The sequence below is a fragment of the Esox lucius genome, chromosome 11 (assembly GCF_011004845.1).
Source record: "Esox lucius isolate fEsoLuc1 chromosome 11, fEsoLuc1.pri, whole genome shotgun sequence".
In the NCBI taxonomy this organism is placed as follows: domain Eukaryota; kingdom Metazoa; phylum Chordata; class Actinopteri; order Esociformes; family Esocidae; genus Esox; species Esox lucius.
In genome coordinates this window covers 8827109-8838937 of record NC_047579.1, presented here as the reverse complement: position 1 = coordinate 8838937, position 11829 = coordinate 8827109, and the positions used below count along the sequence as shown (strand labels likewise).

The following is an 11829-nucleotide window of genomic DNA, read 5'->3' as shown; positions in this document are numbered from 1 at the left end:
TTCCTGATGTACCCTGAGAAGCTGAGAATCGACCGGCCGATGAAAAAATATTTGCAAAAATGTGAGGGGTGTACTGTACATAAACATGTTATCTAATATTTTTGGGTACTATTAACTATTTTCAAAATTTCACAATTGTGTATGTGGTAATTAATTACTCCTCCAAACGTCTTTCTCCTGACTCGAGATCAAGCGAACCAAGTCTCCAAATGAAGTGAGACATACCTTTGACATATTGAATTTACATAATTCTCTTGGGTTATTTATAAACTAATTTAATTCTGGTTGTTCTCTATTAGTGTTGTTTTTTAATGCTATTATACATGAATGAAATACTCTCAGTGAAATACTGAAACATTCTGTATTTTATCGAACAGATAGCAACCCTAAATCTGAATGTTGCTCTTTCATTTGCTAGATTCTGTACATTTTTGATCCATGAACAAAATAACTGCAATCGGCTTTCAGCGGAGAACCATCTTTATTCAGCATGAGTCCAAGATGTTGATCTTCCATAGTTCTTACATGTTCTCCAATAATTATAAAGTTAACAGTCTTTTATGCCAGGAGACATAGGAGGTGGTCAGTGGTTATAGACAACCATTACACAGTCCATTATCCTCCAATAAGAAAGATTTATCCTACAAAATACCCTTGTATGGTATGTTCCAACCTGTGGTCCATGGGCCAATTCATAGAGTCTATGACAGTAACACAGACAACTCCTATCCGGAGGTATAGACAGGAGTTATGGACAGGATGTATGGACAGGATGTATGGACAGGATGTGTGGGGCCCATCAGTAACAGGCATCACGTCCTATGTATTGTCCTTTGTTCAGAGTTAGTCAACACTTATGTGTTGTGTTAAGTTTCTCTTACCCATATCCAATCATATTGCACAACCTTCACTGTTATGTCATAATTATGTCAGGCAAATGAATCATGGTTTTTGTTAGGAATAATTGATCTTCACACAGTTTATAAAGAGCCTGGCTGCCCAAACTGCTGCTGCCCAAACTACCTCCTGATTTTGCTTGCACTTAATGCAAGAGAAGTGACAATTTGCCTGGTTAATATTGCCTAACATTAATGTATTTTAACCAGATATGCAGGTCTAAATACATTTCTGTTAATTGATTTTAAGAAAGGCATTGATATTTATAGTTAGGGTACATTTGTGCAATGATTGTGCTTTTTTTTCACAAATCTGTGGACTTCTACTCTCCATACCATGTAGCTAGGCAACCCTGTTTTTACGAGCGCTGCCTGGATAACCTCAACTCTTACTTGTGGACTTACTCCATTCCAATGAATGATTGCACCTCCAGGCTGCCTGATGTAAACAGTACCTCCAGGCTGTCTGATGTAAACAGTACCTCCAGGCTGCCTGATGTAAACAGTACCTCCAGGCTGCCTGATGTAAACAGTACCTCCAGGCTGCCTGATGTAAACAGTACCTCCAGGCTGCCTGATGTAAACAGTACCTCCAGGCTGTCTGATGTAAACAGTACCTCCAGGCTGCCTGATGTAAACAGTACCTCCAGGCTGCCTGATGTAAACAGTACCTCCAGGCTGTCTGATGTAAACAGTACCTCCAGGCTGCCTGATGTAAACAGTACCTCCAGGCTGTGTCCATACCTCTCTGGTGCCTGATTTAAACAGTACCTCCAGGCTGTGTCCATACCTCTCTGGTGCCTGATTTAAACAGTACCTCCAGGCTGTGTCCATACCTCTCTGGTGCCTGATTTAAACAGTACCTCCAGGCTGTGTCCATACCTCTCTGGTGCCTGATTTAAACAGTACCTCCAGGCTGTGTCCATACCTCTCTGGTGCCTGATTTAAACAGTACCTCCCGGCACCAAGAGATAGATAAGACAGTTTGTCTATTTAAGCAGAACCCATCTGACTCCCTCAGTACTCCTCCAGCACATTCTTTTACATTTCCTAAACCACTTGTTAAATTCAATAGTCCATTTCATGTTATACTGTACCTGAACTCCCTTCTGCAATATCTAAAGAAATGTAGTAGACTGTGGTCTCTTAAAGTAGTACACATACAAATTCTTATCAATTTTGCTCTTCTGGGAGTGTCCAATGGTTTTTCAGAACTTGTCCATCTCTGCTTTCCAGAGATGTCCCAGCCAGGCACGACCCAAACTTGCCTGACTGGTAAATCATTAAGATGCATCCTCTTACAGAATGTGCTTAACTGAAATGCTAGTTTGTTCATTCCTACATGAGTATATTCTAAGACACGCAGAATTTGTCAATTGAATGAGTCAAATATGAATCCCAAGTGTGTGATTACATTTGGCATGAACAGTAATAAAAACAGTAATGAGGCTTTAATAAAACTTTTATTTAGTTAATAACATAATAACACAATTAGTAAATACTGTTATCATTGGAACAAGCAGAAATGCTCTTCACCATGCTAGCTTTTACCAGAACATTCTATTGATTATATAATTGTACTGTATATTACTGTAGACTATACAGAATTATATAAAGTATTTAGGATTTGATTAAATGAAGACATTGATTGCTAACACCAGTGTCTCTGGTAAATATGATAGGAGTACTACTGCAACATTATGTTATAAAGATGCATGGCATCTTTTGAGAGTGTAGACTTCAACCACAATGCGGAGACTGTTGCACAGAACATCAACACCTGGGTGGAGAAGCAGACTGCTGGTAATGTATTCATTGTATTTTTCTTTGAATGGTTTAATTGTGATAATCAAAAGTACTAGAATTAAGAATTAATTGATTACCTCCTTTTTGTTTCTAAATACAAACCTGATTCCAAACAAGTTGGGACACTGTACAAATTGTGAGTAAAAAAGGAATGGAATAATTTACTAATCTCATAAACGTATATTTAATTCACAACAGAATATAGATAACATTGAATGTTGAAAGTGAGACATTTTGTAATGTCATGCCAAATATTGGCTCATTTTGGATTTCATGAAAGCTACACATTCCAAAAAGTTGGGACAGGTAGCAATAAGAGGCCGGAAAAGTTAAATGTAGAGATAAGGAACAGCTGGAGGACCAATGTGCAACTTATTATGTCAATTGGCAACATGATTGGGCATAAAAAGAGCCTCTCAGAGTGGCAGTGTCTCTCAGAAGTCAAGATGGGCAGAGGATCACCAATTCCCCCAATGCTGCGTCGAAATATAGTGGAGCAATATCAGAAAGGAGTTTCTCAGACAATAATTGCAAATAATTTGAAGTTATCATCATCTACAGTGCATAATATCATCCAAAGATTCAGAGAATCTGGAACAGTCTCTGTGCGTAAGGGTCAAGGCCGGAAAACCATACTGGATGCCCGTGATCTTCGAGCCCTCAGACGGCACTGCATCACATACAGGAATGATACTGTAATGGAAATCACAACATGGGCTCCAGAAAACATTGTCGGTGAACACAATCCACCGTGCCATTCGCCGCTGCAGGCTAAAACTCAATAGGTCAAAAAAGAAGCCGTATCTAAACAGGATCCAGAAGCGCAGGCACCATCAATGCTGACAGTTATATCCAAGTTCTAGAACAACATATGCTCCCATCCAGACGTTGTCTCTTTCAGGGAAGACCTTGCATTTTCCAACATGACAATGCCAGACCACATACTGCATCAATTACAATGTCATGGCTGCATAGAAGAAGGATCCGGGTACTGAAATGGCCAGCCTGCAGTCCAGATCTTTCACCCATAGAAAACATTTGGCGCATCATAAAGAGGAAGGTGCGACAAAGAAGACATAAGATAGTTGAGCAACTAGAAGCCTGTATTAGACAAGAATGGGACAATATTCCTATTCATAAACTTGAGAAACTTGTCTCCTCAGTCCCCAGACCTTTGCAGTCTGTTATAAAAAGAAGAGAGGATGCCAGACAGTGGTAAACATGGCCTTGTCCCAACTTTTTTTTAGATGTGTTGAAGCCATGAAATTTAAAATCTACTTATTTTTCCCTTAAAGTGATACATTTTCTCAGTTTAAACATTTGATTTGTTATCTATGTTGTATTCTGAATAAAATATTGAAATTTGAAACTTCCACATCATTGCATTCTGTTTTTATTCACAATTGTACGGTGTCCCAACATTTTTGGAATCGGGTTTGCATGTTAAATCCAATACGTGTCCATGACATATCTTATTTCCGTGGTTACAGTATTTCATAGGGAAAATCAAGGATCTGTTGCCAAAGTGGATTTTTTATGAACTGACTAAACTGGTCTGGCTGAATGCCATGTACTTCAAAGACAACTGGGAGAATAAGTTCCAAGAGAGCAGCACCAACATTGTCAACTTCAAACTGAATGAGGTAGCTTTTTCCCCACTGAACTTCACAGGACTTAATCCTGACCTGGGCAGTGGAGTGTCTAAAAGAAATCAGACTTTTTTTCATGCCTGCACATTGGTAATCAGTCATTGTAAGTCTTCAAGAAGGCTCTTTCAAAGCGAAATGCAGACTTTCACTGAACCACTGTATATGCATTTATTATGAAAACTTAACTGCAGTGAGTCTGTCATCCCCTCTATGATAATACAAAGTTAGTACTTGCTGCATTTACAACTTCTGGGTGGCTGAGGGTAGACTGCATTGGTAATATATAATGTTATTTGAAAATGAATTCCACTAAAACTGCCTGGCTATAATGTGAATCATTATAGTTATTTAATGAAAGCTTTTCTTCACCAAGATAGGTGGATGTTTTTGAGCAGTATCAGTGTTCACTTCTCTGATGAAACACTGAGAACATTATCAGAGCGTGCTTCACTTTCATGAATAACAATGAGTAGTGTTGAGTTATATGTTCTCATTAATCATATATTTTATGTACCTTACTATTATTTTGTTTGTTTTTTTAGATTATGTTACTGACTGTTGTATAATGTGCAAGAGTTCATTGTGCGCATATGTAAACAAAACGTGACTGTGTTGCTGCTCGCGTGTATGTGCGCTGATGTTCCCTCGTGTGCTGATGTTATGCCAGTGCGTTGAGATGTAAACCAACAAATAAACAACACAAAGAAGTGATATCTGGATTACTCTTAAATAAATGGATGACAACAACATATTGCACATCGACATGACAGATAGAAATGAAACCTTAACAAGTAGCATTTTGTCGCAATGAAAAAGCTGTGTAACAAAATAGTCTATAACCCTCAAATTCAACTCTGGACCTCATGGTCAGTTCCACTCTAATCAGTGAGTTATTCAGACCAGGGACACCGGGTGGGTGACATTAATAATGAGGTAGATCAGAACCAGCAGGATCTGGAACTTTGTGGGGTAAGAGTTGAACCCCTGGTCTATAAGCACATTCTTTTGCTATGTTTTCCGGTACAGAGTGAGAGTAAGCCAGTAGAAATGATGAATCAGAGAGGGAAATTCGCCTTGAACTACATCCCGGAGGTCAACTGTCAGATTCTGGAGCTGGCCTATGTAGGGAACCAACTGAGCATGCTCATCATGCCTCCCAATGACATTGAGGACCACACCACTGGCCAGGAGAAGGTAGGACTCCCAATTTCACACAATTGTCTACAGGATGGGTTTGTGGCCAACTGTACAGCATTCAATTAAAATATTTCCACTGGATTTACCTAATCATGTTGTTTTTAAAGGATTGGTTATAGGGTTGGCTTGCTCTGCAACCAGTCATACTGACGTGTACTGAAATGAGTCTGTAGCCTGAGACATTTAAGAATTGGAGTCTAGGTACCAGTATAACAGAATTAAAACCCTAATAAGCAGTGTGCCTTATTGTTCAGCTGTCCAATTTACACCAAACAGAAGTGCCATGTCTTCCTCAACACAGCTGGAGATGAAGCTGACCTATGAGAACCTTGGACCAGGTGCAGTGGACCAGGTCTGACAACATGAAGACGGAGAAGGTTCAGGTGGGTCTTCCCAAGTTCAAGCTGGAGGAGACCCTGGACCTTGGGGAGATGCTGGAAAGCATGGGAATGACAGATGCCTTTAATGATTCCAAGAGTGACTTCTCAGGAATCTCACCCGCCAAAGACCTGGTTCTTTCCAAGTTGCTTCACAAGGCCATTGTGGAGGTCAATGAGGAGGGTACAGAGGCAGCAGCTGACACAGACGTAGTTTCTAAAGGCACCAGCATGCAGACAAACGATACCATAAAAGAGATTAATTGCCGACCACCCCTTCCTCTTCTTCATCCTCCACAACCCTACCCAGAGCATTGTGTTCTATGGCCGCTACTGTTCCCCTAAGATGTATACTAATATCTCATATGGAGGAAGGAATGGATGTTGAAGTAATGTATCGTAATGTGCCGTAGCTTAAGATTCCAGTCAACACTTTTCCCATTACCTAAGGGAAATCCCTATTCAATAGACTATAACTGACTGACTGTTTAAGCCTTATCATTTGCATTGCTGTTTGATGATATGCATGCCCCTTCAGAATAAAAATCCTACATTCATTTCATGTTGTTGTGCTTTTTACACTTCATCTCTCTCTTGAATTCCTTTGTTTATATCTAATCAGTCTAGCTTTTGATTTCGAGGGCTGGTGGTAATGACAACTTTTCTGTTGACACAAATAATATTTCCAAAGCAGGTCACCTAACAAAAATCATTGACTAAGCAGTAATTAAACAGGTTTCTCTGGACACTGTATGTTTCTTTCGGCATAAATGTACTTACTATTAAAAGTGTGGTATGGCAGGGTTCCTATATCAAGGGCTACCCATTGATTGATGATATTAATGCATGATATAAAATCTTTTACTAAATAACTTTGGTCTGATGATACAGTATGAATTACCTAATACAAATTAGCCTTACCATGTTTTCCTCCATCCATTTTAACACAATGAAGTGCAGCTAGAATAATATACAAGTCTTCTGTTGAATGCTGGCAGTTTTTTCAATCAAGCAACTTTTTGAATGTAAATAGTATGAAATAAATTCAGGTGCATCTAAAAAATCTTGGACAATTACATTTGTTTCTGTAATTCAGATCAAAAACTGACACCTTATATTCTAGATTAATTATACATAGTGAAATATTTCAAGGTTTTTTGGTTTCAATCTTGATGATTACGGCTTACAGCTCATGGAAATAAAAAATCCAGTTTCTCAAAATATAAGAATACATTTTTTTAAATATGGACATGTCGACGTGAGAAGAGCTTTAATCAACTAAATCTTCTAGAATTTATGAAGGTGTCACTTTTTGATTTGACTTACAGTAAAAAATGAACTTTTCAAAGATATTCTAATCTTTTGAGGTATAAGATACCTGTAGATATAAACAAAAGTGTTTCATATCTTCAAACTCTGAATTACAGTGCTGTTTATTAACTAAACGGTATGAACCTTTGGTCTGTGCATTTCGCCAAGCACTACTCCAGCACATTATCACCAGCAAAGTGTCATATGACAATGTTTTGAGTGAAGAACAGAAGCGTTCAATTTGAGGTGGCCTCTTAATTTTAACCTCTCTGTTCATCACTCAAAACCTTCCTTTTCGACTTTTTTGGAGAGGAAAGAAAAAGGTGCAGCGGTCTCGTAATTTTTTCCAGAGCTGTATATTTTGAAGAATGAGCTGTATTTCAAGTGTATTAAAAATCTATATTTCTGCTTGTATTGATAGGCCTACTACCATTTCTTATTGTGGCAAAATATGCCTTTTAATTTGGATTTTATAAACTTTATAATAATTTAATTCAGATTCAAATATGTTACAGGGAGGATGAACAGTCGATCAATTAGGGTTAACTGTCTTGTTCAGGGACAGAAATTTCAGCAATGGCCAAGGTGTTAGAGTCGGCCTGTTTTGGAGTCCCAATTCATGCCAGGCACAGGCCTGTAACTCCTGCAAGAGGAACAGCCCTGACAAGACCTCACCTTTTGACAGCAACTCCAATTGGCAAAAGAGCTTCTTTAGGATGAACCCTGATGAACAGATTACTTCATTTCCGGCACACAACTCTCATACAAAGAACCATGACAAGTGACAGAAAAATGCATTATTACCAAAGAGTCCTAGACTAGAACAGTACAACAGTACAACAAATCATAAGGCACATCTTTCCCCTCCCACAACCTCCTTCTGTATTCCCAGTGGGCACAGCGTAGATTCCCGTGGGTGGCTACCATCCCATCTGCTAAGGCATACAAAAGGCACTCTACACACTCTGCACTCAATATTGTACAGTTAACACTGCAGGTGGGGATTGGTTCCCATTGGCAGCTTCTTGAGAATCAAATCTCCACAAGATAATATACACTGTCTCTGGTATGGAACGCATACAGTCAGCCAACGCTCAGTTCAATACGTCTTCCAATGGTTCTGCCTTTGCCTTAAACAAGACAAGGAAAACCACAGGCATACTGCTAATGGAAAGGTGCTTGTAGTGATGGAAGAATATCTACACCATCGATCCATCAACAGTCGCAGCAAACATACAAGAAACAGGGAGGAACACCAACACCTACAACATTTTGGCCTCCAGGTAACAACCAGGGAGGAACACCAACACCTACAACATATTGGCCTCCAGGAAACCACCAGGGAGGAACACCAACACCTACAACATATTGGCCTCCAGGTAACAAACAGGGAGGAACACCAAGACCTACAACATATTGGCCTCCAGGTAACAACCAGGGAGGAACACCAACACCTACAACATATTGGCCTCCAGGTAACAACCAGGGAGGAACACCAACACCTACAACATATTGGCCTCCAGGTAACAACCAGGGAGAAACACCAACACCTACAACATATTGGCCTCCAGGAAACAACCAGGGAGGAACACCAGCACCTACAACATATTGGCCTCCAGATAACGTCCCATTGTTATTCAATGGGACGCGAGATCAACTAAACAATTAAATTACCCTTCAAATATATTTTTTCCGAAGCTGGTTTCTGTCATTTACTGTAGTTTGTATCACCCTAATGTAAATTCAAGAGTTTGTTTTTAAAATAAGTTTGTTTTTAGTTAGTTATTTAATGCTCTAAAAACGGTGGTGTGACGTCGTGATTCACAGCTGTGATTGACAGCTATCTGAGCCGAGGAGCCACTGAATCTTCGGAGGACTGAGGAGATTGGAACTTTACATTTAATCTCAAAATTTCTATAATTTCACACGGACATAATGGGTTGTTCTGCAGTACATTGTGCTAACCGATCTGGCATTTCCAATAGATCTTTGAATTTTTTTTGGTAAGTTAAATTTATAAGCTATTTAATTAGTAAATAAATGTAATGGGCTAGCTAACGTTAGCTAAAAGACAACAAGCCTCGTTAATAGCCATGTTAATAGCTAGCAGGTGATCGTTAGCTAGAAGTTACCAATTATTTTTGTATTATGCCTATTCTAAATTAAGGTTAAACATGATGTAAGTTAGGCTATAACATATCGTCTAGGTTTAACAAGCAAAGGTTGTACTGTACTTGGACTTGCGATTGATTACGGTATGCGCATTCTGCGAGGGAGAGTGAGGGCGGGGCACAGGGGTGGGGCCGTTGATTTCGCGGCTTTAGGGCTTTACTTCCTTCTCGCTACTGCGCATAACTACTGCGCAGAACTGGTCCCAAGATCGCTATCTGCGCAGACGCAAGTCCAAGATGTCAGCGCCATATCAGGACACTGGTGGCTTCATTTTTCACCAATGGAAAAGAGCGAAAGGGCGTCGTCCATTATATATACAGTCTATGGTTCAGACAGCTATACGATTTCAACGTCCTGTTTTACAAGCAGTGGGCAGCCTGTTGATTATTGTTATTCATGGGATTTAGAAAGGACAGGGCCTAGAGCTGTTTCCCATGAGTTGTTATATGGGCGACTTCAGGAACATGGGTAGGTGCGGCAGTTTGCCATTGTTCGTCCCTCGTAGTTACGTGGACCGTGACAGAACCAACTGAGTGTTATCTGAGGTTTATGGTGTTTGGACATGTGAACAAATGTTTCTTTGAGTGTTATTAGGTTTTCCGGTGGCTGGCGTTTCCGTTCGGGGACGGATGCGTGGCCTGGTTGGAGGATTATGGCCGAGTTGTCATATGGACGTTACAGAAGGTATACTATAAGGTTGTTTGGCAGGGGGATGACAATATACACGTTATTGACTACTGCCTTAGCCGCTATTGCCATCTTGTTTGTTTGTGGTATATTTTTGTCTTGTTTAATAAAAATTTGTGTTTCTAAGTTTGCAACACAGGTGGTCCAGACGCATGTAAATGAGGATACAGATGTTTCAGAGATGTTCCAGTTCCCAAATGACTGGGATGATGATATAAAAGATCATGCTGTTCAAGAGCATTGTCAGTAGTAGTTTGAAGTTTAATGAGTTGATGTTACCTGTTCTGCGAATAATTTTGTTTAATAGTTGCATGGTGACACTACATGTTATTTTATGATATAGGGCGGATTGTTAGGGAAGTTCTGAAACCTGATGTATTCTTACCGAGTAAAGGACAGAGTCCTCATGTTTAGATAAGTAGAGGAATGTGGGAGAGGGGGATCTGGTATTTGTCTTAGGGGGCAGTAGATTGGTATAAGTAGATTATAGGGCTAATCGTTAATCTGCCTATCTGGTGTTTGTCCAGATGCTTTAAGTCCTCCTCAAGGGTTGAGAAGGTTACCCAGACAACATGTGACTTGTGTGAAGTTTAGGAACAAAGGGAATGAGTTGTATTGACATAAAACAGATGGGCAGCATCTTACCACACCCCTTTTCCTCCCTTAAATAATTAGACGATTTTCCTGTGCTAATTTAGTCATTGTTACATTGTAACTTGTGTACTCACTCTTTGCAAGAATAAACTGTTGATTGTGCATTTGAGTTTTCCTCTCTTACCCCAAATTCATAAATCGTTTTGACTTTTGGCCCTAAAACTGGTGGTGAAAGCCACCCAGCAAATCACTGGTACCCAACTCCCAGCCATTGTAGATCCCCAGAACAAGCAGTGTCTGGCACAGGGCGTGTGGCATCATCTGGGACCCTTCACATCAATGCCACAAACTCTCTGTCCTCCTCCCATCAGGCAGGCAGTACAGGTCTCTTCGTTGCAGCACCAACTAGCTCAGGAACAGTTTCTTTCCATCTACTGTAACCCTGCTGAACTTGGACTCATCACTAACCAAACCCACTCTTTGTACTACTGGACTCTGTCACTGCCTTGCAGAGTCTGATACGTTTTCAGTTGTTAAAGGTACATGTCTACATCAGGAACCTCATTGCTGCTATTCCTCCATTTCAGTTTCACATGTGATCTTGCACCTTCAATTTGCCTTCATTGCACATTTAGAATTGCCACTGTACTTGCACTTTTTCTCAGGTGTTACATACACTTCTACCTCGGGAACCTCATCCCTGAATTTCTGTTGCACATGTTACTCTACAACTTCAATTTGCCTCGATTGCACATTCAGAATGCCATTGAGAATTGCCATTTGTACCCACACAACTATTTATCCCACTTGTAACATACACTATACTTAATACTTGTACATTTTCTGACCTCCTCTATTGCCTTCATTGCACATCTAGAATTTCCATTTCTACTGTATTTGCATTCTTTGCATATCAATACATTCCAGTCATCACATTCATACTCTGCTCTCTTCTTTTCTCACTTCTGGTTAGACGCAAAATGCATTTTGTTGTACTGTAATTGTTCAATGACAAAGTTGATCTAATTACAAATTGAAGTTTAGATTAGGATTTAGAGTTTATTAATTTACAGAAAAACAATGACCATCCCTTTAGCACTATCAATCATACAACATTTGTGCTCATCTAATTCCTCTTAA

The 11829-nt window shown here is 39.7% G+C and overlaps 1 pseudogene; it reads left to right on the top strand.

Annotated features, from left to right (window-relative positions):
- The first annotated feature begins 2522 nt into the window (after positions 1 to 2522).
- Positions 2523 to 6409, top strand: LOC105006045 (annotated as a pseudogene).
- The last annotated feature ends 5420 nt before the right edge of the window (positions 6410 to 11829 follow it).